A 27,575-nucleotide genomic window follows, 5' to 3' on the forward strand; every position below is an offset into this window, starting at 1 on the left:
GCTGTAAAATCTTCTGCTTTGTTCATGATGCTTCTTGCATTAAAATAGACACATCTCAAACCATCGGTCTGAGCACATCCCTTCTCTATCACCTGCCTATCCTCCCTCTCGCACTGTCTACAAGCTTTCTCTATTTTTGAGCCAACCGCCCCTTCCCCTGTCTCTTCAGTTCAGTTCCCACCCCCCAGCAATTTTAGTTTAAACTCTCACCATTAGCCTTAGCAAACCTCCCTGGCAGGATATTGGTTCCCCTCGGATTCAACTGCAACCCGTCCTGTTTGTACAGGTCTCTCCTACCCCAAAAGAGGTCCCAATGATCCAGAAATCTGAATCCCTGCCCCCTGCTCCAATCCCCCAGCCACGCATTTATCCTCCACCTCACTCTATTCGTATACTCACTGTCCCTTGGCACAGGCAGTAATCCTGAGATTACTACCTTTGAGGTCCTGCTTCTCAACTTCCTTCCTAATTCCCTGTAGTCACTTTTCAGGACCTCCTCCCTTTTCCTATCTATGTAATTAATTGCAATATGTACCACGACCTCTGGCTGTTCACCTTCCCAATTCAGGATATTGTGGACGCGATCAGAAACATCCTGGACCCTGGCACCTGGGAGGCAAACTACCATCCATGTTTATTTCCTGTGTCCACAGAATTACCTGTCTGACCCCCTAACTATACAGTCCCCATTACTGCTGCCTTCTTCCTTTCCCTACCCTTCTGAGCCACAGGGCCAGACTCTGCCAGAGGTACGGCCACTGTTGCTTCCCCCAGGTAGGCTGTTCACCACCCCCCCCCCCCCCCCGCAACAGTAATCAAATAGGAGTACTTATTGTTAAGGGGGACAGCCACAGGGGTACTCTCTGGTATCTGACAATAACTTGGATGATGGAATTGATTGCTTTGTGGCCAAATTTGCAGCTGATACAAAAATAGGTGGATGGGCAGGTAGTGCTGAGGAAGCAGGAAGACTGCAGAAGGACTGAGACAGATTGGATTAATGGGCAAAGAAGTGGCAGATGAAATATAGTTTAGGGAAATGTATTTCATGCACTTTGGTAGAAGGAATGAAGTTGTAGACTACTGAAGTGGCAGATGGAATATAGTTTAGGGAAGTGTGTAGTCATGCACTTTGATAGAAGGAATAAAGTTGTAGACTATTTTCTAAACGGGGAGAAATTCAAAAATCAGAGGTGCAGAGGGACTTGGGAGTTCTTGTGCAGTTAACTTGCAGCTTGAATTGGTTCTAAGGAGGGTAAATGCAAGTTTAGCATTTATTTCAAGAGGAGTAGAATATAAGAGCAGGGATTTCATTCTGAGGCTTTATAAGGTATTGGCCAGACTGCACTTGATATATTGCGAATAGTTTTGGGCATCTGATCTGAGAAAAGATGTGCTGGCATTGGAGAAGCACCAGAGGATGTTCACAAGAATGATTCTAAGAAAGAAAGGGTTAATTTATGTGGAATGTTTGGTGGTTCTTGGTCTGTACTCATGGAGAGTAGAAGAATGAGGGGGGATCTCATTGAAACTTATTGAATATTGAAAGGCCTAAACAGAGTGAATGTGAAGAGGATGTTTCTGATTGTCAGTGAGTCTAGGACCAGAGGGCGCAGCCTCACAATAAAGGGACATCCCTTTACAACAGAGGTGAGAAGAAATTTATTTAGCCAGAAAGTGGAAAATTTGTGGAATTCATTGCCATAGATGACTGTGCTGGTTTTGTCATTGAATACTGTATATTTAAAATGAAAGTTGATAGGTTCTTGATTTTCAGGGCATCATAGGTTATCGGCAGAAGTCAGGAGAATGGCATTGGAAGGGTTAATAAATCAGGTATGATCTAATGATGGAGTAAACTCAATGCATTGAGTGTCCTAATTCTGCTCCTATGTCTTATGGTCTAAAAGTTGGCCTTGCTGATATATCCCCAGACATGAATAAATAATTAAAAGAAACAGATAGGATCCATAAATACATGAACAAACTATGTCACAAGTGTGACTTTATCTTATAACCATATAACTATATAACAATTACAGCACGGAACCGGGCCGTCTTGGCCCTTCTAGTCCGTGCCGAACACTTACTCTCACCTAGTACCTAGTCCCACCGACCTGCACTCAGCCCATAACCCTCTATTCCTTTCCTGTCCATATACCTATCTAATTTTACTTTAAATGACAATATCAAACCTACCTTTACCACTTCTACTGGAAGCTCGTTCCACACAGATACCACTCTCTGAGTAAAGAAGTTCGTGTTACCCCTAAACTTTTGCCCCCTATCTCTCAACTCATGTCCTCTTGTTTGAATCTCCCCTACTCTCAATTTCCCTCGGGATCAATAAAGTATGTCTGTCTGTCTGTCTGTCAATGGAAAAAGCCTATCCACATCAACTCTAACTATCCCCCTTATAATTTTAAATACCTCTATCAAGTCCCCCCTCAACCTTATACGCTCCAAAGAATAAAGACCTAACTTGTTCAACCTTTCTCTGTAACTTAGGTGCTGAAACCCAGGTAACATTCTAAAAAATCTTCTCTGTACTCTCTCTATTTTGTTGACATCTTTCCTGTAATTCGGTGACCAGAACTGTAGACAATACTCCAAATTTGGCATATTTTGGAGAAAAGAATGCCAATTTCAATTCAATGCCTTGTACAATTTCAACATTACATCTCAACTCCTATACTCAATGCTCTGATTCATAAAGGCCAGCATACCAAAAGCTTTCTTCACTACCCTATCCACATGAGATTCCACCCTCATGGAACTATGCACCATTATTCCTACATCTCTCTGTTCTACTGCATTCTTCAATGCCCTACCACTTATCATGTATGTCCCATTTTGATTAGTCTAATTTTGATTAATCTTATCACAGGCTCACATGTCTTAATTATTTAATGATCATGATCTTGTAATCATTCTATTCTTTAACTGCAAATAACAAGGATCTTCTTCCGATCTTCGATCCATTCTGTCGGATTGGTCCCATTAAAATTTATGAGCTTCACTCTTTTCATGTTGTTCCTAAAGTCCAAGGTATGCCAGCCTCCCTTCTTGATTACAATAATTGTAATCTTGATACCTTAGCTTCATATCTTAACCACAGACTCCACGATTTGCCCCTGTAAGGGTGCCAGTTTTCACATTTACACCTGTGAATACAGTTGTGTGCTTCAGGAAGTGTTTTGTGGTTTTGGTTATTGCTTATTTGCATTTGTACTTTTTGTTGTCTCCTACAGTCTGGTTGAATGCCCTTGCCTATGTGACCACATGTACTATGGACACGTGGTCGATATTTAGGGATATCTTGCAGGATGTTAGGGATAAATTTGTCCCAGTGAGGAAGATAAAGAATGGTACGGTGAAGGAACCATGGGTGACAAGTGAAGTGGAAAATCTAGTCAGGTGGAAGAAGGCAGCATACACGAGGTTTAGGAAGCAAGGATCAGATGGGTCTATTGAGGAATATAGGGTAGCAAGAAAGGAGCTTAAGAAGGGGCTGAGAAGAGCAAGAAGGGGGCATGAGAAGGCCTTGGTGAGTAGGGTAAAGGAAAACCCCAAGGCATTCTTCAATTATGTGAAGAACAAAAGGATGACAGGAGTGAAGGTATAAAGATTAGATATAAAGGTAGGAAGATGTGTCTGGAGGTTGTGGAAGTGAGCGAGGTCCTCAATGAATACTTCTCTTTCGTATTCACCAATGAGAGGGAACTTGATGATGGTGAGGACAATATGAGTAAGGTTGATGTTCTGGAGCATGTTGATATTAAGGGAGAGGAGGTGTTGGAGTTGTTAAAATACATTAGGACGGATAAGTCCCTGGGGCCTGACGGAATATTCCCCAGGCTGCTCCATGAGGCAAAGGAAGAGATTGCTGAACCTCTGGCTAGGATCTTTATGTCCTCGTTGTCTACGGGAATGGTACCAGAGGATTGGAGGGAGGCGAATGTTGTCCCCTTGTTCAAAAAAGTTAGTAGTGATAGTCCAGGTAATTATAGACCAGTGAGCCTTATGTCTGTGGTGGGAAAGCTGTTGGAAAATATTCTTAGAGATAGGATCTATGGGCATTTAGAGAATCATGGTCTGATCAGGGACAGTCAGCATGGCTTTGTGAAGGGCAGATCGTGCCTAACAAGCCTGATAGAGTTCTTTGAGGAGGTGACCAGGCATATAGATGAGGGTAGTGCAGTGGATGTGATCTACATAGATTTTAGTAAGGCATTTGACAAGGTTCCACACGGTAGGCTTATTCAGAAAGTCAGAAGGCATGGGATCCAGGGAAGTTTGGCCAGGTGGATTCAGAATTGGCTTGCCTGCAGAAGGAAGAGAGTCGTGGTGGAGGGAGTACATTCAGATTGGAGGGTTGTGACTAGTGGTGTCCCACAAAGATCTGTTCTGGGACCTCTATTTTTTGTGATTTTTATTAACGACCTGGATGTGGGGGTAGAAGGGTGGGTTGGCAAGTTTGCAGACGACACAAAGGTTGGTGGTGTAGCAGCTAGTGTAGAGGATAGTCTAAGATTGCAGAGAGACATTGATAGGATGCAGAAGTGGGCTGAGAAGTGGCAGATGGAGTTCAACCCAGAGAAGTGTGAGGTGGTACACATTGGAAGGACAAACTCCAAGGCAGAGTACAAAGTAAATGGCAAGATACTTGGTAGTGTGGAGGAGCAGAGGAATCTGGGGGTACATGTCCACAAATCCCTGAAAGTTGCCTCACAGGTAGATAGGGTAGTTAAGAAAGCTTATGGGGTGTTAGCTTTCATAAGTCGAGGGATAGAGTTTAAGAGTCACGATGTAATGATGCAGCTGTATAAAACTCTAGTTAGGCCACACTTAGAGTACTGTGTCCAGTTCTGGTCGCCTCACTATAGGAAGGATGTGGAAGCATTGGAAAGGGTACAGAGGAGATTTACCAGGATGCTGCCTGGTTTAGAGAGTATGGATTATGATCAGAGATTAAGGAAGCTAGGGCTTTACTCTTTAGAGAGAAGGAGGATGAGAGGAGACATGATAGAGGTGTACAAGATATTAAGAGGAATAGACAGAGTGGACAGCCAGTGCCTCTTCCCCAGGACACCACTGCTCAGTACAAGATGACATGGCTTTAAGTTAAGGGGAGGGAAGTTCAAGGGGGATATTAGAGGAAGGTTTTTCACTCAGAGAGTGGTTGGTGTGTGGAATGCACTGCCTGAGTCAGTGGTGGAGGCAGATACACTAGTGAAGTTTAAGAGACTACTAGACAGGTATATGGAGGAATTTAAGGTGGGGGGTTATATGGGAGGCAGGGTTTGAAGGTCGGCACAACATTGTGGGCCGAAGGGCCTGTAATGTGCTGTACTATTCTATGTACTATGTTCTATGTTGGGCAATCTTTTGTTGCTTCTATTATGGCTAATATTCCGTAGTTTTATTGAGTATGCCCACAAGAAAATGAACCTCAGGATAATAAATGGAGACATACATGTACCTTGATAATAAATTTGCTTTGAACTTTTGAATTTCTTTATGGATTAGAGTTCAATTCCAATTGGAAGAAATTGGATCTGAATGAGACAAAATAAACAGTTAGTCCAAATGTTTGCAAGGAAAGATCAATGCATTCTAATCACTGAGGCCTGATAAAATCTGCTCACATGCATCCAAACTAATGCTGGAATTGATTGACAGATGCCAGTTAGTAGTAATAGGTTGCCATGGTTGTGGGTCTATGATCTCTATTTACTCTGATTGAGAAGTCCAGGATCAAGGATGTGCAGGGTAAGTGTTAACTGAAATAAAAGCAGACAATGCCTGGAACTTCCAAAGAATCAAGCGGCATCTGTGGAAAGAGAAACACATTTCAGGTACGGGACACTTCTTCAGAACTAGTCTCAAGCTTGATATAAAAAAAAACATTTCATTTTGAATATGTTACTGCTCATCATAATGCTTTCAATAAAATTGGATAAATATAAGATGCAAACAAATGTCACTGACAAATTTTACAAGATTAGCAGTTGATTCTCAGTAAGTGTTAAAATTAATTAGCACCTAGCTATAAGTGGTCTCTTCATAATTTGTAACACTAATTTTCTGCCTCTTTTAAGTTCAAATTCCAGCTAATGTCCCTGTTATTGTTGGGATAATTAGTGCATATCTAAACTCTGTTAAGATGAATGTTTAGACTCTCAAAATTGTGTTATTATTATTCCATTTGTGATGTAATTAAAGATCTGAAGCTCTTTGTGTAAATTTAACTACTGGGTCCCAAGGTCACCATTTTAAAATGCATATGCCTGATCCAAGAAATATTTGGGTTCATTTCTGTATTCATAAGACCATAAGATATAGGAGCAGAATAAGGCCATTTGGCCCATCGAGTCTGCTCCACTATTCCATCATGACTAATCCATTTTTCCTCTCAGCCCCACTCCAGTCTCTTGCCCTCTCTCCATATCCCTTCATGCCCTGACCAATTAAGAATCTATCAACCTCTGCCTTAAATATACATAAAGACTTGGCCTTCATAGCTGCCTGTGGTCACAAATTCCACAGATTCACCTCTCTCTGGCTAAAGCAATTCCTCCTCATCTCCATTCTAAAAGAACACCCTTCTATTCTGAGGCTGTATCCTCTGGTCTTAGACTCTCCCACCAGAGGAAACATCCTCCCCACATCTGCCCTGTTAAGGCATTTCACCATTTGATAGGTCACCCCCTCATTCTTCTGAATTACAGTGAATACAGCCCCAGAGCCATCAAACTGTCTTCATATGACAAGCTGTTTAAACCTGGAATCGTTTTTGTAAGCCTCCTTTGAACCCTGTCCAGTGTCAGCAGATCTTTTCTAAAGGACCCGAAGCTCACAGTACTCCGTGAGGCTTCACTAGTACTTTTATAAAGTCTCAACATTACAACCTTACTTTTATATTCTAGTCCTCTTGAAAGGAATGCTAACATCATATTTGCCTTCCTCACCACAGACACAAAAGACTTTTAAAGAGTTAAATGTGCAAAGACTTAATAAACATGATGTTGTTATTAAAATTGGGGTTTCTCTATACCAGGTATTCCCAACCTGTCGGTCTATGGACCCCTTGCTTAATGGTATTGGCGCATGGCATAAAAAGGTTGGGAACCCCTGCTTTATTCTTATTGAGTCAAAGTCACAGAAAGGTACAGCACAGAGACCCTTCAGCCAATCTAGTCCATGTTGAACCATTTAACCTGCCTACTCCCATCGACATCCATCCATGTACAGTACCCATCTAAACTTCCCTTAAACGCTGAAATCGAGCTTACATGCATCACTTGAGCTGGCAGCTCATTCCACGCTCTCACGACCCTTCGAATGAAGAACCTTTCCCTCATGTTCCCCTTAAACTTTTCACATTTCACCCTTAACCCATGAACCCTAGTTGTTGACCCACTCACTCTCAGTGGAAAAAGTCTGCTTGCATTGACCCTATGGATGGCACCGACATTTAACGGTCCTTTTGGCGATATCTTCTGGGTGGATCATGAAACCAGATATTTCATTTCCTTTATGTCCTCAATGTTTGCTTTCACCTTGAATGTGATTCTGGAAATGTTGGCGCCTGTTGGACACTTGTATTTGGTTTTTGGAGATTGTTTGGGTGTTTCAGCACGCTGCGGTCTCTGAAAAGATTCCAGGAGATGGAGGCAGCGTGCGCAAACCTTGAGGCAGGAAGACTGTTGGACAGGACGCAAGCTGATGTTTGAATCCATTTTGCCAAGTATAGCTTCCTTTGTTCACTGATTAAGGTGATGAGGGAGATTGAAACTTCGAAGAGAATGTGGAAGGTCAGCGCTGGCTGCCTGTCTTTTGATCACTGGTGGGATCGCTCTGTTATTGGAGAGGGGAGACTGCCTGTTGATCACTGGTGGGATCGCTCTGTTATTGGAGAGGGGAGACTGCCTGTTGATCACTGGTGGGATCGCTCTGTTATTGGAGAGGGGAGACTGCCTGTTGATCACTGGTGGGATCGCTCTGTTACTGGAGAGGGGAGACTGCCTGTTGATCACTGGTGGGATCGCTCTGCTTCCAGAGAGGGGAAACTGGCAGTTGATCATTGAAGGGATCACTCTGCTGGCAGAGAGGGAAAGGTCTGCTGCTGTGCCCAGAGAACTTTACCCAGGTTTTCTGTGTTTTGGATATGGGCTTTGTTCAGTCTTATGATTTTTTTATATTCTGTGTTTTTCACCTGATCTTTCTCATCTTTTTGTGTGCGGGAGAGAGGGATTTTGGGGTTGATGTGCCTGTTCCATTTTCACTTGTTTCTTTTGTGCCGGGAGGGTGGGGGTGGGGGTGGCGGATTGATGATCATGCTGTCATTCTTCTCTGTTTTGATTTTGTGGCTATCTGCATAAGAGGAATTTCAGACTTGTATAATTTGATAATAATGAACCTTTGAACACTTGATCTATACCCCTCATAATTTTGTATACCTCTTTCAAATCTCCTCTCAACCTTCTACGTTCTAAGGAATAAAGTCCCAATCTATTCAATCTTTCCTTGTAACTAAGTCCTCCAGACCTGGTAATATCGTTGTAAATTTTCTCTGTACTCTTTCAACCTAATTCCTGCATGTAGGTGATCAAAACTGCACACAATACTCCAAATTAAGCCTCAACATCTTATACAACTTCTGTACAACATCCCATCTCCTGTACTCAATACTTTTGACTTATGAAAGAAAGCCAATGCCAAAAGCTTTTGTTACGGCCCTATCTAACTGTGATGCTACAAATATCCAAACCAAATGTAAATCGTCTGCAGTATTGGCAAAATAAAACATTTAAAATGAAACTAAATATGATAAAATGATCAGATGATCAAGAGCTGCTGAAATTATATATACGCACATTTATATACTGTAATTAAGGTTGAATGGCTCAATATTTCATGCATTGGTGTAAGTCAGTTATAAAGGGTTAATAACTCCATAATCTTACTAGACTGGTAAGTTGTTAACAGCACTCACTTTTTCATGTTGTAGACCATCATTATTATTCATGACGCCAGGTGAAATAATAAATTCTTACTAAGAACATAACATTATGTTCTAAGTAAATTTATAGGGATTAAAGCAATTAGAGGGATGTACAGTGTAAAGGAATAAAAATTCCTTTCAGTAACACACACACAAAATGCTGGTGGAACTCAGCAGGACAGGCAGCATTTATGTTGGGGAAGAAATAGTCAGCATTTTGGGCCGTGACCCTTCATCGCGACTGGACAGAAAGGGAGCAGAAGGTGAGGGGAGGGGCAGGAGTAAAGCTGATAGGTAGTAGGCGAGGGTGAGGGTGATGGGCTGATGGTGGGTGGGGGAGGGCAGATGAAGTAGGAGTTCCTTACAGTTGTGTGTTGGGGGAGGACGAGTGTCATGCACATGGAAATGGAAAACAAAATAGGTAGGGTAGACTTATCAGGAAAAGTGTGGAGGCGATGTCTGAAGCTGTGTGGTGGTGTGGAGGTACGTCTCTTCCAAAGGAGGTGTAAGGTGCTCCTTCCCTCCACTAGCCTGCAGATCACCCTTGGGCAGGTGTAGCACCTACTTAGCCACAACTCCCACCCCTCCACCCCCAATCAGGGTAATAGCAGGATGTGAAACCATGGGAGCAGGTGGTGGATGGTTGTATGAGCAGCTGGTGCATCTCACAAGTCCAGGTTATGTGACCACTTACACCAGACAGACAATCTCTGAAGAGTATTGATAATGGCTGGGGTCACTCAATTTGTCAAGACGCTGCCCAGAAGAAGGCAATGGCAAATTACCTATGTAGAAAAATTTACCGAGAACAGTAATGGTCATGGAAAGATTATGACCGCTCACGTTATTCAGCACAGCATATGTATAACGATAATGACTAAAGTCCGGGGCAACTCACCTACTTTGATGGCTGCTGAAATGGTGATATTGGCAGTTGTGAAGAGAGTTTACATTCTGTAGAGGTTAAGTGGGTTTTAATGTCATCTGCAAACGGCATTTGCCAGAGTTAAACTGCATGTTCTCCCTTGTAAAGTATATCGTACAGCTTGAAATGCCACTCCAGTGATGGCTTGTCTTCCTCCTCAAGTGGATGGAAAGAATACACTGGTATTCCTAGCTGGACTACAGTCATCTGCAGCTGAAATAGTATGTGATGATTGGACCTATATGCTTGTTTTTGCAGAAACATGGCTCCAGGACAAAATCCCATGCACCATCAATCACTCGTGAGGTTGGGCTATATTATTTTATTTTTGTGACTGTATGTTTCCTGCTATCATAATTATATGTGCTATATGCACCTTGTGCTGAGTGTGACTGTTGGCGTTGTGTTTTGCATCTTGGCCCCAGTGGAACGCAGTTTCATTCGGCTGTATCCATGGGCATTCATGTGTGGTTAAATGACATTTAAACTTGAAAAGTTAACTTGATTTTGAAAGAAAGGAGGGTGTTGCCTCTTTCTTCTGACCCACATACATTTCTATTCACGGTTTCTTTTGGACATATGCTTATACGTCCCCTGCACCATAACCCCATCCTCAGACTCTGGGCAATTCCGTTGCCATTCTGCAAGGAGACTCTGTCCAACCTCCACATGGAATGCGCGTGTTTTCCCTGGACGCTCTGGTTTTCTCCCACAGTGCAGAGGTGTACCAGGTAGGTCAATTGGTCATGGCAAAATGTCCCATGGTTAGGCTAGGGTTAATCCGGTTGGTAGGAGCTGCTGGGACAACATTGCTCAAAGGGCTGGAAGGGCCAACTCCACATTGAGTCGCAAAATAAAATAACTAAATACAACTTTCCCCAGATCAGTGTAGCTTGGATGCTTGCAAGTGGCCAAGCCATGCCTGTGGGTTTCAGGATCAGAATCAGGTTTAATATCACTGGCAAATGTCGTTATGCAGCACCAGTACACAATATGCAATACATAATAATAAAAACTGGAAATTACATCAAGTTCATATATATACACACACACACACACAAAGTTAAATTAAATTAATTAAGTAGTGAAAAAAGAGAAACAGTAAGTAATGAGGTTGTGCTCAGTGTCCACTCAGAAATCAGATGGCAGAGGCAAAGAAGCTGTTCCTGAACCATTGAGTGTGTGTCTTCAGGCTCCTGTATCTCCTCCCTGATGGTAGCAATGAGAAGAGTATATGTCCCGGGTGATGAGGTCCTTGATGATGGATGCTATCTTTTTGGGGCATCGCTCCTTGAAGATTTCTTGGATGCTGGGGAGGTTAATGCCCAGACTTAAGCTGACTCAGTTTACAACTTTATGCAGCTTATTTCAATCCTGTGCGGTGCCCCCTTCCCCCATACCAGAGGGTGATGCAGCCAGTTAGAATACGCTCCACAGTACATCTGTAGAAATATGCAAGAGTCTGTGGTGACATATCAAGTCTCCTCAAACTCCTCATAAAGTATAGCCAATGTCGTGCCTTCTTTGTAATTGCTTCAATATGTTGGGCCCTGGTTAGATTTTCAGAGGTGTTGACACCCAGGAACTTGAAATTGCTCTCCCTTTCCATTACTGATCCTTTGATGCCTTGATTATAAAAGAGTATTTGTTGTAATGTTACTCGTTTCTCGTTCCCCTCATGGATGCTGTTTCATGCCCGCAACTAGAATTTGAATATTTTATTTCTTTTGATTTGAGTTTCTACCTGTTCTCACTTTGATATGGCCTATCCCTGATTCATCCATTCTCTTTGTTAATGTCTCCATCATCTCTGAGAATAGGTTAGTTCACTTTCAAGCACACAGACTTCCACAGTTTTCTTGACTATACTTCCTCCTACTCGGCTGTCTGCAAGAACTTCTTATCACTCTCTGTGAGTTTTGTTCCAACAATGAGTCATTTTGCACAGATACTCCATTGCTTCCCTTTCAGCATTCCGAAGGGATCATATCCTTTGTGACTCTGTGGGTCCATTCTTCTATCCCAAACTGTCAATCACCATGGCAACTGCAGGAGATACAGCATCTGTCATAGTGTCATAAAGCATAGAAACAGACCCTTTATCCCTTCAAGTCAGTGCTGACTATCAAGTACCCATCTACACAAATTGTTTTTTTCTCTCCACAGATTCTACAACTCTTTCACAAACTAGAGACAACTTACAGTGGATAGTTGTGCCAAGATGAGGCCACCCTCAGGGTACAGGAGCAATACCTTCTATTCCGTCTGGGTAGCCTCCAGCCTGATGGCATAAATATTGATTTCTCCTTGCAGTGAATATATCCTCCCCTTCCTCTATTCCTCAATCAGACCTTTCACTTATTCTCATCTGCCTATTGCTTGCCCCTGCATCCCCTCCCCCTTCCCTTTAGCCCATGGTCCACTCTCCTCTCCTAACAGATTCTTGCTTCTCCGGCCCTTGACCTTTCCTACACACTTGGCTTCATCTATCACCTCCCAGCTAGCCTCTTTCCTTTCCCACAACCTTTTTATTCTGGCACCTTCCCCCTTCCTCCTCAGTCCTGAAGAAACATTGAACCAAAACATTGACTGTTTTTTCATTTCTGTAGTTATTGCCTGACCTGCTGAGTTCCTTCAGTTTTTTATGTGTGCGCTGCTTTGGATTTCCAGCATTCTGCGGAATTTCTTGTGTTTGTAATTAAGCTAAAATCTACATGTCTTTTTTGTGCCACTCATCCCTACCATTAACTGAGGGGTCTACAGACCACAGTTTGGGAACCCCTGCTTTAGGATGTATCAAGAATTTGGAAAGGAAGCCCACTGTTACAAAAAGAACATGCAAACTCCACACAGGATCTCAAGACTGAACCCTAGCTATTGGTACTCAGAGACAATGACTCTACTATCAGTGCCACTAAGTGGCCCATTCCCACCACACCAGGCCCTAAACAGCCCTTCCAGATGAAACACATCATTGAATTCAGAGCGTTCATTGTCTCCTCCACCGGGGAGAAACCGATCACACATCTGGTGATTGTTTTCACCTGTCTTCAATCTGCATGAGTGAAAGGTAAGCTTCTAGTTGTTTACCACTTTAATTCATCATCCTCTTCCCACTCCGTCCTATCTCCTGCACAGATACATTAAACCCAATGCAAACATCAAACTATCTTCACTTTGGGCAGGTTGCAGCCTTCCAGGCTTACTATAAATCAAATTCTCGAAGTTTAAATAGCTCTATTTTTCTTCTTGATTATATTAGAACTGATTAGTTTAGGCTGTATTTCACTTTTTCTCTCTATATAGTATCGCCTGCTATGCACGTCTCACAGCGTCAATATTAACAGCATATTATATGAGGAGAGATCAGAATGTGCTTACAACTCAGATTCAGATTCAGTTTATTGTCATTTAGAAACCACAAATGCAATGCAGTTAAAAAATGAGACAACATTCCTCCAGAATGATATCACAAAAGCAATATGACAAAACAGACTACACCAGAAAATCCACATAACGTTTGGCAATCTCCAATCCAGAGTCCGGAGAGGCTACTGCGTATTAATATCGCGCTACCATCTTAGCGCGTACCCCAGAAAGGAGCTCCAAATCCACCAGACAAACAAGACCAAAAACTAAAGCTACAAGACCTGCTCAAAACCACATAGTTACAACATATAGTTACAACAGTGCAAACAATAGCATAATTGATAAAAAAAAACAGACCATAGGCACAGTAAAAATAGTCCAAAGATGTTAAAGGACTATAAGTTCAAAAGAAATCACCACACAGCTTCCACAAGTCCCCAGGGTCCCGACAGACTCGCCATCCCACGCCGGCAGCAGAAGGGAGTACCCCCGCTATGGACTTCCAAGGCGCCGCCCGACTCAGCCTCGCAGATGTAGCACACAATGAAAGCTCCGTCAAAACCAGCCTCGCAGATGCAGCACACACCGAAAGCGACCTGACCGCAGCGGACTCCGAGTCCGTCGAACCTCCGAGCCGACAACCATCCCCTCCGGCACAGTTTCTCCGAGCACCATCCTCTGCCAAGCGTATTAAGACGGCCATTGGCAACACAACCCCGAGGACTGGGGACCTGTTCTTCAAAGCAGAGTCCCTGCTACTTTAACTGCAACTGCTACTTTAATCCTGTCCCCAACTGCCCCAATGAATCTGGTTTTATCCAAACAGAGATATTTCATTTGACATAAGAAGTACTGCAGATGCTGGAAATCTAGAGCAATACACACAATGTGCTGGGGGAGGGGCTCAGCAGGTCAGGCAGCATCTATGGATGGGAATAAATAGTCAATGTTTCAGGCCAAGACTCTTCAGCAGGACTGGACAGGAAGAGGAGAAGTCAGAATAAGAAGGTTTGGGGGAGGTGAGGAAGAAGTACAAGGTGGCAAGTGATAGATGAATCCAGAAGAGGAGGGTGGGTGAAGTAAAGAGCTGGGAAGTTGATTAATGGAAGAGATAAAGGGGTGGAGAAGGGGGAATCTGATAGGAGAGGACAAAAAATCATGGAAGAATGGAAAGCAGGAAGAGCACCAGAAGGAGGTGATGGGCAGGTAAGAAGAGAAAGTAGATAGATAGATAGATAGATAGATAGATACTTTATTCATCCCCATGGGGAAATTCAACTTTTTTCCAATGTCCCATATACTTGTTGTAGCAAAACTAATTACATACAATACTTAACTCAGTAAAAAATATGATATGCATCTAGATCACTATCTCAAAAAGCATTAATAATAGCTTTTAAAAAGTTCTTAAGTCCTGGCGGTTGAATTGTAAAGCCTAATGGCATTGGGGAGTATTGACCTCTTCATCCTGTCTGAGGAGCATTGCATCGATAGTAACCTGTCGCTGAAACTGCTTCTCTGTCTCTGGATGGTGCTATGTAGAGGATGTTCAGAGTTTTCCATAATTGACCGTAGCCTACTCAGCGCCCTTCGCTCAGCTACCGATGTTAAACTCTCCAGTACTTTGCCCACGACAGAGCCCGCCTTCCTTACCAGCTTATTAAGATGTGAGGTGTCCCTCTTCTTAATGCTTCCTCCCCAACACGCCACCACAAAGAAGAGGGCGCTCTCCACAACTGACCTATAGAACATCTTCAGCATCTCACTACAGACATTGAATGACGCCAACCTTCTAAGGAAGTACAGTCGACTCTGTGCCTTCCTGCACAAGGTATCTGTGTTGGCAGTCCAGTCTAGCTTCTCGTATGAGAAGGAAATAAGAATGGGGAATGGTGAAGGAGAAGTGGGGGGGGGGTGCATTTACCAGAAGTTTGAGAAATTGATGTTCATGCCATCAGGTTGGAGGCTACCCAGATGGAATATAAGGTGATGCTCCTCCAACCTGAATGTGGGCTCATCATGGCAATAGAGGAGGCCATGGATTAACATGTCGGAATGGGAAATGAGAAGTAGAATGATATGGGTGGCCACCGGGAAATCCTGCTTTTTGCGGTAGACGGAATGAAGGTACTTCTGAAGCAGTCTCCCAATCTACGTTGGGTCTCACCAATATACAGGAGGCCATACCAGCAGCAACGGATACAGTGTATGATCCCAACAGGCTTGCAAGTGAAGTGTTGTCTCACCTAGAAGGACTGTTTGGGGCCCTGAATGCTTGTGAGGGAGCAGTTGTAGGGGCTGTTGTGGCACTTGTTCCTCTTACAAGAATAAGTGTCAGGAGGGAGATCAGTGGATCAGGGAGTCACATAAGGAGCGATCCCTGCAGAAAGTGGAAAGTTGGGGGAAGAGAAAGATGTGCTTTGTGGTGGGATCCCATTGGAGATTGCGGAAGTTACAGCAAATTATGTGCTGAATGTTGAGGCTTGTCTGGCGGTAGATGAGGACAAGGGGAACCCTAAACCTGATGTGACGGTAGGAGGATGCAGTAAGGGTAGATGTGTACAAAATGGAAGAGATGTAGGTGAGGGCAGTGTTGATGATGAAGAAAGGGAAGCCCTTTTCTTTGAAAAGAAGGACATATCAGTTGTTCTGGAATGAAGAGTGCCATCTAGGGAAGAGACATGGAAGAACTGTGAAATGGGAATGACATTTTTTTTCCCAAGCAACAGGATGGGAAAAGGTATAGTCAAGAAGTCAGGGATTTATGAGAAATGCCAAAAGACGGGGTTGGGGTGTCTCTAGAGATGGAGATACTGAGATTGAGAAAGGGGAGAGAGGTGTCAGAAATGAACCAAGTGAATTTGAGGGCAGGGTGAAAACTGGAGGCAAAGTTGATGAATCGATGAGCTCAGCATGGGTGCAGGTAGCAGCACCTGTGTGGTTGTCATTGCAGCGTGGGAAGAGTTGGGGAGTGGTGCCAGTGTAGGATTGAAACATGGTCTGGTCCTTGCAGTCCGTTTAATCTAATCCTCCTCTACAATCTCTGCTACTGAAAACTAATGTACTTGTTTTCCCATTCTAATGAAGTGTCAACTGTTTCTCTTTGTATAGATGTGGTCTGACCTGTTGAGTATTCCTTGCACATTTTGTTTTAATTTCAGATTTCAAGCATTTGCAGTTTTATGCATGTTCAATGCTTTTTTTCTGGCAAACATTGATAATCATCCCAATATGCCAATTCCAATACAGTAAATATAACAAATGGTGAATAACTCAACTTTGGGATAGTCATTCACCATAATGTTTATCTCTTTCTGTGCTCTTGGGCATGCTGACATGATATGCCTTTATATTTGTCACTGACACCGAGACAAAAATGTCCAGAATTCTTCCTCTGCTGCATATTTCATTTGGTATGAGTTATGCTGTAATTGATGCTTCCTAATAAATCAATTATCCACTTTTTTTATTTCTCAGCCCTTTAGATAATCTCTGTCAAAATTTAAACTCTAATTTTGTACCAAATTCCCACCAATTCTGGAGGAGTTTTTTTAAACCAAAGTTGGTGTTGACTCTGATCCAGTGACTGGATAATGGCTGACCTCTTGTATGCAGATGAAAATGTCTTTTACATCCACCCTTTGAACTCTGCCTCATCGGTGTTTTAAGAATGATGGCTTGACTTGTACAGGAAATTCTGTACTTGCAAATGTCAGCATTTCACCATGCAGGACAAAGTGATATCATCCCTTATTACTTTAATAATTTAGAGTGTTTAAGTTGCATGCTTCCTGCCTTTGCTTGAAATATTTGTGCAAATTCAAAGTAAATTTATTATCATATACATATATGTCACCATATACAAATCCAGTAAGTATAACAGAACCAATAAAAGACGGCATCATCAGGGCGGATAACCAGCATGCAAAAGACAACAAACTGTGCACATACAAAAGAAAGAAATAATAATAAATAAATAAGCAATAAATATTAGAACATGAGATAAAGAGTCCTTGAAAGTCAGTCCACAGGTTGTGAGAAAACTTCAGTGATGGAATTGAGTGAAGTTCTCCCCTCTGGTTCATGGTTGAGGGGTAATAACTTTTCCTGAACCTGGTGGTGTGAGTCCTGAGGCTCCTGGTATCTTCTCCCCGATGGCAGCAGTGAGAAGGGAGCATGGCCTGGGTCGCGGGGTTACCTGATAATGGATGCTGCTTTCCTGCGACAATGCTCTGTGTAAATCCGAATCAGAATTAATATCACCTGCATTTGTCATGAAATGTGTTGTTTTTGCAGCAGCACCACAATCCATACATAATAATAGTAAATATATATATATATATAGTAAAGTTAAAAAAGTAGATATTTTAAAAATAGTGATAAGGTGTTCATGGATTCAACGTCCATTCAGAAATTGGTTGGTAGAGGAGAAGTTGTTCCAGAAAATTCATTGAGTGTGTGCATTCACACTTCTGTACCTCCTTCCTGATGGTAGCAACGAGAACAAGGCATGTCCTGGGTGATGGAAGTACTTAATGACCATCCTTTTTGAGGCATCGCTCCTTGAAGCTACCCTGGAATCTACGGAGGCCATTACCCATGATGGAGCTGACTAAGTTTACAACTCTGCAGTTTATTTCAATCCTGTGTAGTACACCCCCCCCCCCCACGCCCCCACCATACCAGATGGCGATGCAGCCGGTTGGAAAGCCCTCTACCATACACATCTGTAGATATTTTTGTGTGCTTTAAATATTTTTCTTTAAAAATGAAACGATCACAGCCTAGGATAACGATTGAAAAATTAGTATCACTGTGGTTAATATTGCATCGGAAGTGATAAAAACCGTATCTCCAAACGTTAACTCTGATATTCATCGCAGATACTGCCTGACCTGCTGAATACTTTCAGCATTGTGGCGTGAAATTTCCAGCGTCCGCTGTATTTCATTTGCTCATTACCGCAGTATCCGTGGAGCTGGCTGGTTCCGTGCGCTCCCACAAGCATGGTCCGGCGGAACGTTCACCTTTGTGGGATAGGGCATGCGCTTTGAAGAAGCCGGGGGTTTTTGTTTAGTGGGTGGGAGCGCTAATTGGCGCTGCTGCCGTGCGGCCGCTACCTCGCTGCTCTTGCCCGCTGCTTCGTGCGGGAGTTCGGCTTACAGAGTGGGAGGGCGAGGAGGCTAGGTTGCAGCTCTGCGACAAGACACCAGGTAAATCCAGCCATTGAATTGCATTCTCATTGTGCAGACATCTTGTTTGCTGCGTGGATGTAAAAGCAATAGGCATTATAATCCTTTACTAGTCCGTTTACAGCAGCTCGAAGGCATTTTAATCGTTTGCAAGTCGTTGGTCGCTTTGTTCCCTATTTACTTGATAAAACCAAAATACGGAGGAGCCAAAGTGTTGGATATGATGCCGGAAATCCTTTTATGTCTTAATTTATATTTAAATTCACTAGAACTATTGCAATCCGTTGCCAATCAGTATATATATTACTGTTGACCTTTATCCGCCCCCTCCCACCGTGAAGAATACCCACCAAACATTTATAGAATTTCTCACTGTTTCATTTTGGGGCATTTAAATCTGGATTGTTTCAAATTAATCTTTATTCTGAGGGTGGCGTATTACGAATTCAAAAACTGTACTACTTGTCCCTGATTGCAAAATTGAAAGTAATATTTATGCAAGGTTTTTACAACTACCTTTTAAAAAAATATATATATATATTGTGTAGCTCTGGTGCGTGAACTTGACGTGAATGAATTAAATTCCATTATCCTGTGGGTTAGTTGTCGTGCGTTTCACTAATCGCTTCATTTTCCGTGTTAAATATTGATGCACGCGAAGATGCGCTGCTAAAAACGTCGATTGATAAACAAATAAACCTCGTGTTAACCTACCAAATTACCGGGTTGCAGAATTGAAGGGATCAACTGTTGCGTACATTACTGCAAATTTTGTGCGAGGCATTTGTAGGAATTAGTATCTTGCCGCAAAATACTGGAATGTGAAAATGTATCTGCGGTGACTTAAACTCACTGCGAGCTGGAGACGGGATATTTTACGGCGATGGCTGATGAAGAGATGTATAGAGAAAGAAAGGTAGATTCCACTAATTCTATGCTGACTAGCGATTTTAATTTTAGGAGCATTTTAGCCGAAATAAGGAAGAAATGTATAGACCATGACAGACTTATTTGGGTAAGTTAACATTTCTATGACCAAGGGACACGGGTTGAATTTCTTTTCAAACTTTCAAAAGTGACCTGGAAGACGCTGCTTGCAGGAATATTAAAAATGAAATCAGTCAGGGCTTTCAAATGCAAATCTGCAGACATTCAAAGGGAAGTTACTTGTAGGAAAGGTATTGGGCATATGTCTGCTTCACAGGAACTTGAACTCAGTGAGCTGGAAGATTTGGAATTCTTATTTGATGTAACAGTTTTCATTAAAACCGGTGCCTCTCTCACAGTTATTTTAAAGAAGGCAAGGGCAATTCTTGTCCTAAGTTACTCTGTTTATTTGTTTTGGATATTTGTGTGCCTTCTCCAGGATCGTGTTGGCAAAATAACTTGATATTGTGGAGGAGCAACATCTCAGAGTTTGTTTGGGTAGCCTAATGGCTTCACACTTGATTTCTCCTAATGGTAATTTTTGTTTCCTCGTTCCTCAATTCCCCACTCGGGCTTTGTATCTTCTTTCACGTGCCTATCACCTACCCCTTGGTGCCCTCCTCTTTCACTTGCTCCCATGACTGACACTCAACTTTTGTCAGATTCCATCTTCTCCTGCCCTTCCATCTTTCCCACCCTCCTGGCTTCCCCAGCCACCTTCCGCCTGGCCGCTTTCCCTCCCCCGTTCTTTTTATTTTGGCATCTTGCTCCTTTTTTTCCCTAGTCCTGAAGAAGCATGGTGGCCCAAAATGTCCACTGTTTATTCACGCTGCCTGAACTGCTGAGCTCCTCCAGCATTTTCTGTGTGTAATTTAATATTTCATCAGTACACACAAAAGATGGTGCCTCACAAAGGCAGCCCTTGCCACCTGGGACCTGCCCTCTTATTACCACTGCGTGGGATGAGGTACAAGGAATTGAAGACCACACTCAGTGTCTGAGGAACAGTCTCTTCCTCTTGCCATCGGATATCTGAATGGTTCATGAATTTACATTGCTATTCCTCTTTTGCACTGTTTACTTATAATTTATTGCAACTGATATAACCTTTTATGGCTTGCACAGTACAGCTGCCACTAAACAGCACATTTCGTGATGTGTCAGTGATAATAGAGGGCAGGATTCTCAATAGTGTTGCTGAGCACAGAGCTTCTGGGATCCAAGTTCATTGTGCTTGAAGTGGCTATGCAGGTCGATAGTTGGCTAAGAAGGCCCATGGAATGCTTGCTTTTATTGGTTGTGGCATTGAGTTAAAAAGTCAAGAGGTTAAAATTGTACAAGGCATTGGTGAGGCCAAATTCGGAGTATTGTGTACAGTTCTGGTCACTGAATTATAGGAAAGATGTCAGCAAAATAGAGTACAGAGGAGATTTACTAGAATGTTACCTGGTTAGTTACAGAGAAAGGTTGAACAAGTTAGGTCTTTATTCTTTGGAGCGTAGAAGGTTGAGTGGGGGGGACTTGATAGAGGTATTTAAAATTATGAGGGGGATAGATAAAGTTGACGTGGATAGGCTTTTTCCATTGAGAGTAGGGGAGATTCAAACAAGAGGACATGATTTGAGAGTTAGGGGGCAAAAGTTTGGGGTAACACAAGGGGGAACTTCTTTACTCAGAGAGTGGTAGCTGTGTGGAACGAACTTCCAGTAGAAGTGGTAGAGGCAGGTTCGATTTTGTCATTTAAAGTAAAATTGGATAGGTAGATAGATAGATAGATACTTTATTCATCCCCATGGGGAAATTCAACTTTTTTTCCAATGTCCCATACACTTGTTGTAGCAAAAACTCATTACATACAATACTTAACTCAGTAATAATATGATATGCATCTAAATCACTAACTCAAAAAGCATTAATAATAGCTTTAAAAAAAAAAAGTTCTTAAGTCCTGGCAGTTGAATTGTAAAGCCTAATGGCATTGGGGAGTATTGACCTCTTCATCCTGTCTGAGGAGCATTGCATCGACAGTAACCTGTCGCTGAAACTGCTTCTCTGTCTCTGGATGGTGCTATGTAGAGGATGTTCAGGGTTTTCCATAATTGACTGTAGCCTACTCAGCGCCCTTCGCTCAGCTACCGATGTTAAACTCTCCAGTACTTTGCCCACGACAGAGCCCGCCTTCCTTATCAGCTTATTAAGACGTGAGGCGTCCTTCTTCTTAATGCTTCCTCCCCAACACGCCACCACAAAGAAGAGGGCGCTCTCAACAACTGACCTATAGAACATCTTCAGCATCTCACTGCAGACATTGAATGACGCCAACCTTCTAAGGAAGTACAGTCGACTCTGTGCCTTCCTGCACAAGGCATCTGTGTTGGCAGTCCAGTCTAGCTTCTCGTCCAACTGTACTCCCAGATACTTGTAGGTCTTAACCTGCTCCACACATTCTCCATTAATGATCACTGGCTCCATATGAGGCCTAGATCTCCTAAAGTCCACCACCATCTCCTTGGTCTTGGTGACATTGAGACGCAGGTAGTTTGAGTTGCACCATATCACAAAGTCCTGTATCAGTTTCCTATACTCCTCCTCCTGTCCATTCCTGACACACCCCACTATGGCCGTGTCATCAGCGAACTTCTGCACATGGCAGGACTCCGAGTTATATTGGAAGTCAGATGTGTACAGGGTGAACAGGACCGGAGAGAGTACGGTTCCCTGTGGCGCTCCTGTGCTGCTGACCACTGTGTCAGACCTACAGTCTCCCAACCGCACATACTGAGGTCTATCTGTCAAGTAGTCCACTATCCAATCCACCATGTGAGAGTCTACTCCCATCTCCGTTAGTTTGTGCTTTAAGATCTTGGGCTGGATGGTGTTAAAGGCACTAGAGAAGTCAAGGAATGTAATCCTCACAGCACAACTGACCCCATCTAGGTGAGAGAGTGATTTGTGCAGCAAATACGTGATAGCATCCTCCACTCCCACCTTCTCCTTATACGCAAACTGAAGCGGATCCCGGGCGTGCCTGGTTTGTGGCCTCAGATTCTGTATTATCAGCCGCTCCATGATCTTCATCACGTGCGACGTCAAGGCAACAGGTCTGAAGTCATTCAACTCCTTTGGTTGTGGTTTCTTCGGTACCGGGACAATACAAGATGTTTTCCACTGTCTGGGTACTCTTCTCTGATCTAGACTCATGTTGAAGATGCGCTGTAGTGGTTCTCCCAGTTCAGTCGCACAGGCCCTCAGTAATCGTGGGGAAACTCCATCCGGTCCAGCCGCCTTGCTGGTACAGATCTTCCTCAGTTGACCTTCCACCTGTGCAGCCGTAAACCTGGGCGTGGGCCAGGTCTCCTGTGAGTGGCTATTTTCCTGTGAGGGAAGTAAGCCTGGTGTGGAGTTCTGCAGTGAGGGTGAGATTGTGCTGTCGAACCTATTGAAGAAGTTGTTCAGCTGGTTCGCTTTCTCCACATCTCCACTTATGTTTGCCCCCCGCTTTGCACCACATCCGGTGATGATCTTCATCCCATCCCACACCTCCTTCATGCTTTTTTCCTGCAGCTTTTGTTCTAACTTTCTCCTATACTGCTCCTTTGCCCCCCTTATCTGTACTCTGAGTTCCTTCTGAACTCTTTTAAGCTCCAACCGATCACCATCTTTAAAGGCCCTCTTCTTCTGGTTTAGGAGGCCTTTGATGTGACTAGTGATCCAGGGCTTATTATTGGGATAGCAGCGAACAGTTCTAACAGGGACAACGGCATCCACACAAAAGTTAATATATGGACATATGGTATATGGACAGGAAAGGAATGGAGGGTTATGGGCTGAGTGCAGGTCGGTGGGACTAGGTGAGAGTAAGCGTTCGGCATGGACTAGAAGGGCCGAGATGGCCTGTTTCCGTGCTGTAATTGTTATATGGTTATATTGCAATTTTATGAAACTCTAGTTGCACCACATCTATAGTATTGCATACAATGCTAGTCACCCCACTATAGGAAGGGTGTTGAGGTTTCAGAGAGGGAGCAGAAGAGGTTTACCAGGTTATTGCCTGGTTTAGAGGGCATGTGCTGTAATAAGATGCTGGATAAACGGGTTTTTTCCCCTCTGGTTGAGGGGAGATCTGATAGAGGTTTACAAGATTAAGAGAGGCATAGCTAGAGTGGACGGAGGGTATCTGTTTCCCAGAGTTGAAATCTCTAATACCGGAGGGCATGTATTGAAGGTGAAAGAGGGTGGGTTTAAGGGAGATGTGAGGGGCAAGATGTTTACTCAGAGTGGTGGATGCCGGAATGTGCTGCCTGGTGTGGTGGGTAGAGGCAAATACATTAGAGGCTTTTAAGAAATGTTTGGATAGGCACGTGGATAGGTATGGAAGCTGGAGGGATATGGCATGGTGTAGATGGGAGGGATTTGTGTTTGGGTGTTTGATTTGCTTTTTAGCCAGTTCAGCACAGCATTGTGGGCTGAATGGCCTGTTCCTGTGCTGTACTCTTCTGTGTTCTATAAATCAGATTTTGATTCTGAATATAACTAAAGTAACAGACAGGGATGCAGTTATCATTACTATAAATTGTTTCATTAATTTAAAACTTCTGTTAAAATGGCACCTGCTGTCAATACAAAATTTTTGAATGTTGCTGAAATAGCAACACAAGTTGCATTTTCTTCATTTTTTGGAGGTAAGTAGGCATCATTTATTGCCTAGCTCTAATTGCCCTCAGGAAGGTGATTGTGATCCACCTTGAACTATTGCCATTCTTGCAACTAAGAGGAATCTGTAGGTGGTGTGTCTGTTTCCCTTGCACTTCATTTTTGGTGGTTTGAGAGGTGCTGACAGAAGAGTGGGGACACAGGAGACTGCCCTGGCCTTCTGTCAAATAGCTATGGAGGCCAAGAGATTATCCATGTGTTGGATTGAGACCCTTTATTGATCTGATGCAGTGACTATCCCTTTGCCCCCATAGAAGCAACTTGACCTGCTGAGGTCCTCCAGCCACTTGCTTTTTGCTGTCAAAGTGTTAGCTGGTAACTATAGCCCTTTTTGTCAGCAATCCACATTGCACCGCCAGTGGAGGAAATGGGGTGGTGGACACAGCACAGTGGGCTACTTTGTCAAAGATAGTCTCAAACGTATTGAGTGTTGTTGCAACTGCAACCATCCAGCAAATGGAAAGTGTTCATTAATACTCCAGACTTGTGCCAAGTAGATAGTGGAAAGGTTTTGGTATCGAGGTGAGGCACTCACTGCAGATGGATGGCCTCTATCTTCTCTCATGAAGTCAATTAATATGTTTAAAGTTCTAATGTCACCATATGCAGTACAATACTGAGATTCATTTACTTGTGGGCATACTCAGTAAATCCATAATAGAATATTAACTGCAGTAAAATCAAAGAAAGATCACACCCTTGGATGCTGGTCCATTTGAGTTTCTGGCCAGTGGTAACTCCCAGAATGGCGGGGGAACTTGCTGATTAGGACTTCGAGATTCTGTATAGCAGGGGTTCCTAACCTGGGGTCAACAGACCACTTGCTTAATGGTATTGTTCTATGGCATTAAGAGTGTTGGGGACCCCTGCTTTATAGGCTTTGAAAAGTCTTGCAATATCAGCATGTCATGAGATAGTTTAGAATTATGCTAGCTCACTTAGTTTACAAACGTTTGTAGAATTATGCTAGCTCACTTAGCTCCTCAGGTTTCTGTAAGGTTGTCATATTCCCGAGCATCTTTCAATATCCTTACAAAAATGACCTCTCTTTGAATGTCTGCAGATTCTGTATTTGAAAGCCCTTATAACTTGACTTCTAATATTCCTACAGACCGCATCTTCCAGATCATTTCTAAAAGTTAATTTTGAGGAAAATGTTTACCTGTTGCTTTCAACCTGAACCCTTTAGTCTTTGAAATTTCTGTTATTTGACCCTAAGTCTGTGATACTGTGTACATTTCCTAATTCTTTTTGCTGAAGTGTTTCCCACACATTTCTCTGTATTATATTTCGGCTGTCTGACCATTCTATCAGCTTGGGTGCTCTGTGCATTTGATTATTATCAGCCTCACTGTTTACCACGTCTGTACGTTTTGAGTGATCTGCAGATTTTGAAGTGTTACTCTGTGCACCCATAATCGAGTCACTAAAACACTTAAAAAATGGTTATTGTAAATTGTCTCATGATTAGGCTCAGATTAAATCTGGGGATTGCTGGGCAGCGTGGCTCGAAGGGCCTATTCTGTGCTGTATCTCAATAAATAAATGACAAATGTTAGCCTTTTTGTGATGATCTGTAAAGTTAAATGGATGTTCTCTACAAAATATGGTTTAATGATAAGTAAATGTAGGGCATTCAGCTCTTGGAGCCTCGTCTGCCATTTAGTTATATGAAGGCTATTCTGCATCACAATAACCTATATGTATCTTTGCTCCGGTTCTCATAATAACGTACATTAGTCATGAGAGCTTCAGTTTGTCCTGGCATATAGAGCCATTTAGGGAGAAGGATTCCAGATTATGATAACATTCAATGTGGGAAAAGTACATCTTGATCTTAAATTGAATAGCCTTGCTCTAATTACAAGTTTCTTAATATATAACTTAGTATCTGTGAGAATTTATGGCTTCAAACCAGCATACTATCAATCTTCCACCTTGTCCAAGTGCCATATCTAGAGTTTGGATTGATGGTACAATGTCCAGCAAACTGTTAACCCATGCAAAATTGTATGATTTAATACAATTGATATGGTGGCCTAGCTGTAATGTAGGACATAAAGGCAAAAATTCTCAGAGGAGGAGATTTATGAGGCAATGATATTCATCGGTATGGATATTTAAAGGAAAGAGTTGATTAAAAACAAGCCAACACGATGGTGAAGTGCAGTGGGTGATGAATTGGGCACAGGCTACTGCAGACTCATTCATCATCAACAAAGTAAAAAACATTATTTTTAATTGAATATTCTAAAAAAATATCTGTGCAGTAAAATTTAGTAACCAATCTGGTTTTACAAGGGGAAGATTCAGTTTTGAAGAGAGTGAATTCCCAAACAGACAGTGATGGGTTTGACAATATATTTTACTTAGACCATGTATTACGAGGACTTGTGCAAGGCAATTAAGATAAAAGATGAGGGTATTCAGGAACATTTAGAATAAGAATCTAACTCTGGCTTAAGAGTAGAAAGCAATTTGTTGGTAGTATTTCACTGAAATGGGAAGAAGAACTAGGTGTGGTGTACTAGGAATTGGTGCTAGGAAGTCTCTATTGTATCTGCTGTACGTAAGATTCAGAATTCCAGTGCCAAGCCGAGAATGATAGTTGAATTGGTTTAATATTGTCGCATGTACAGAGGTGCATGCTCTATAAGGTTGTCATAGCCGGGGGTGGTAGTGGGGATGGGCTCCTCTATCTATTAGATGCTCTCCATGATGTGTGCCTCAAGTAGCCTCCAACAGCCAAGTTCCGCTCCAGCCTTCACATGTGGATTAGCTACTAAGCCCGGAAGAACCATGCCTGTTGACAGGAGAAGGGGCAAAGGCGGGTTACTGGCGCCTTAAAGCTAGTTGCGTTGGGCAGATCGGGCGCATCAGCTGTGATTGGCAGCTCATCGAGGAGAAGGAAGACGCGATCTCAAGCCTCCTGCCTTGTGGCTATCCCCACTCATGCGGAAGGCTTTGGGTGTAAACCCCAGGGAAACATCCGGAGCTGGAGTCTCTAAGGTAGTCCTACGTTGAGTCCAACACTGACCGGCAGCTTCTGCGATGCCACCTATGCCAAAATGTATCGGGTCTCTGCCGTTCCTTTGAATTCATCAGTCGTGTGCAGAGAGGGAGCCTGCTGCTTGGGCAACGTCTTGGTCTTTATATCGTACTGCCCTGGCTTGCTTGCCTACTGGTTTGTGTATCACATGGACAGCTGTCACATGACATCCATGGTCGACCCCAGCCAATCCGAGACTGAGACAGTGGAAAAATTTGTCTTGTGCGTCATTCATTCAGATCAGCTCATTGCAACTGGGCACGGAGTACAAGGTAAAACAGTAACACAGTCCAAAATAGTGTTATAGTTACAGAGAAGGTGCAGTGCAGATGGACTACACGGTACAAGGTCATAATGAGGTAGGTTGAGGGAGTGAGAAGTATACGCAGGAAG

At 43.0% G+C, this 27,575-nt stretch overlaps 1 protein-coding gene across 10 annotated transcripts in view; it reads left to right on the top strand.

The window, feature by feature from the left end:
• The first annotated feature begins 18,207 nt into the window (after nt 1-18,207).
• b3galt1b (UDP-Gal:betaGlcNAc beta 1,3-galactosyltransferase, polypeptide 1b) overlaps nt 18,208-27,575 on the top strand; it is a 194,330-nt gene continuing 184,962 nt past the window's right edge. For 8 of the 10 annotated variants that reach the window (XM_073047469.1, XM_073047468.1, XM_073047467.1 and 5 more), the window contains exon 1: nt 18,223-18,514. The gene's annotated coding sequence lies outside the window, so the exon portion shown is untranslated. Of the gene's footprint in view, nt 18,515-27,575 lie in introns of all 10 variants that reach the window. The other 2 variants (XR_012099110.1, XR_012099108.1) reach the window with 2 other exon arrangements.

This window comes from Hemitrygon akajei, chromosome 5, assembly GCF_048418815.1.
Source record: "Hemitrygon akajei chromosome 5, sHemAka1.3, whole genome shotgun sequence".
In the NCBI taxonomy this organism is placed as follows: domain Eukaryota; kingdom Metazoa; phylum Chordata; class Chondrichthyes; order Myliobatiformes; family Dasyatidae; genus Hemitrygon; species Hemitrygon akajei.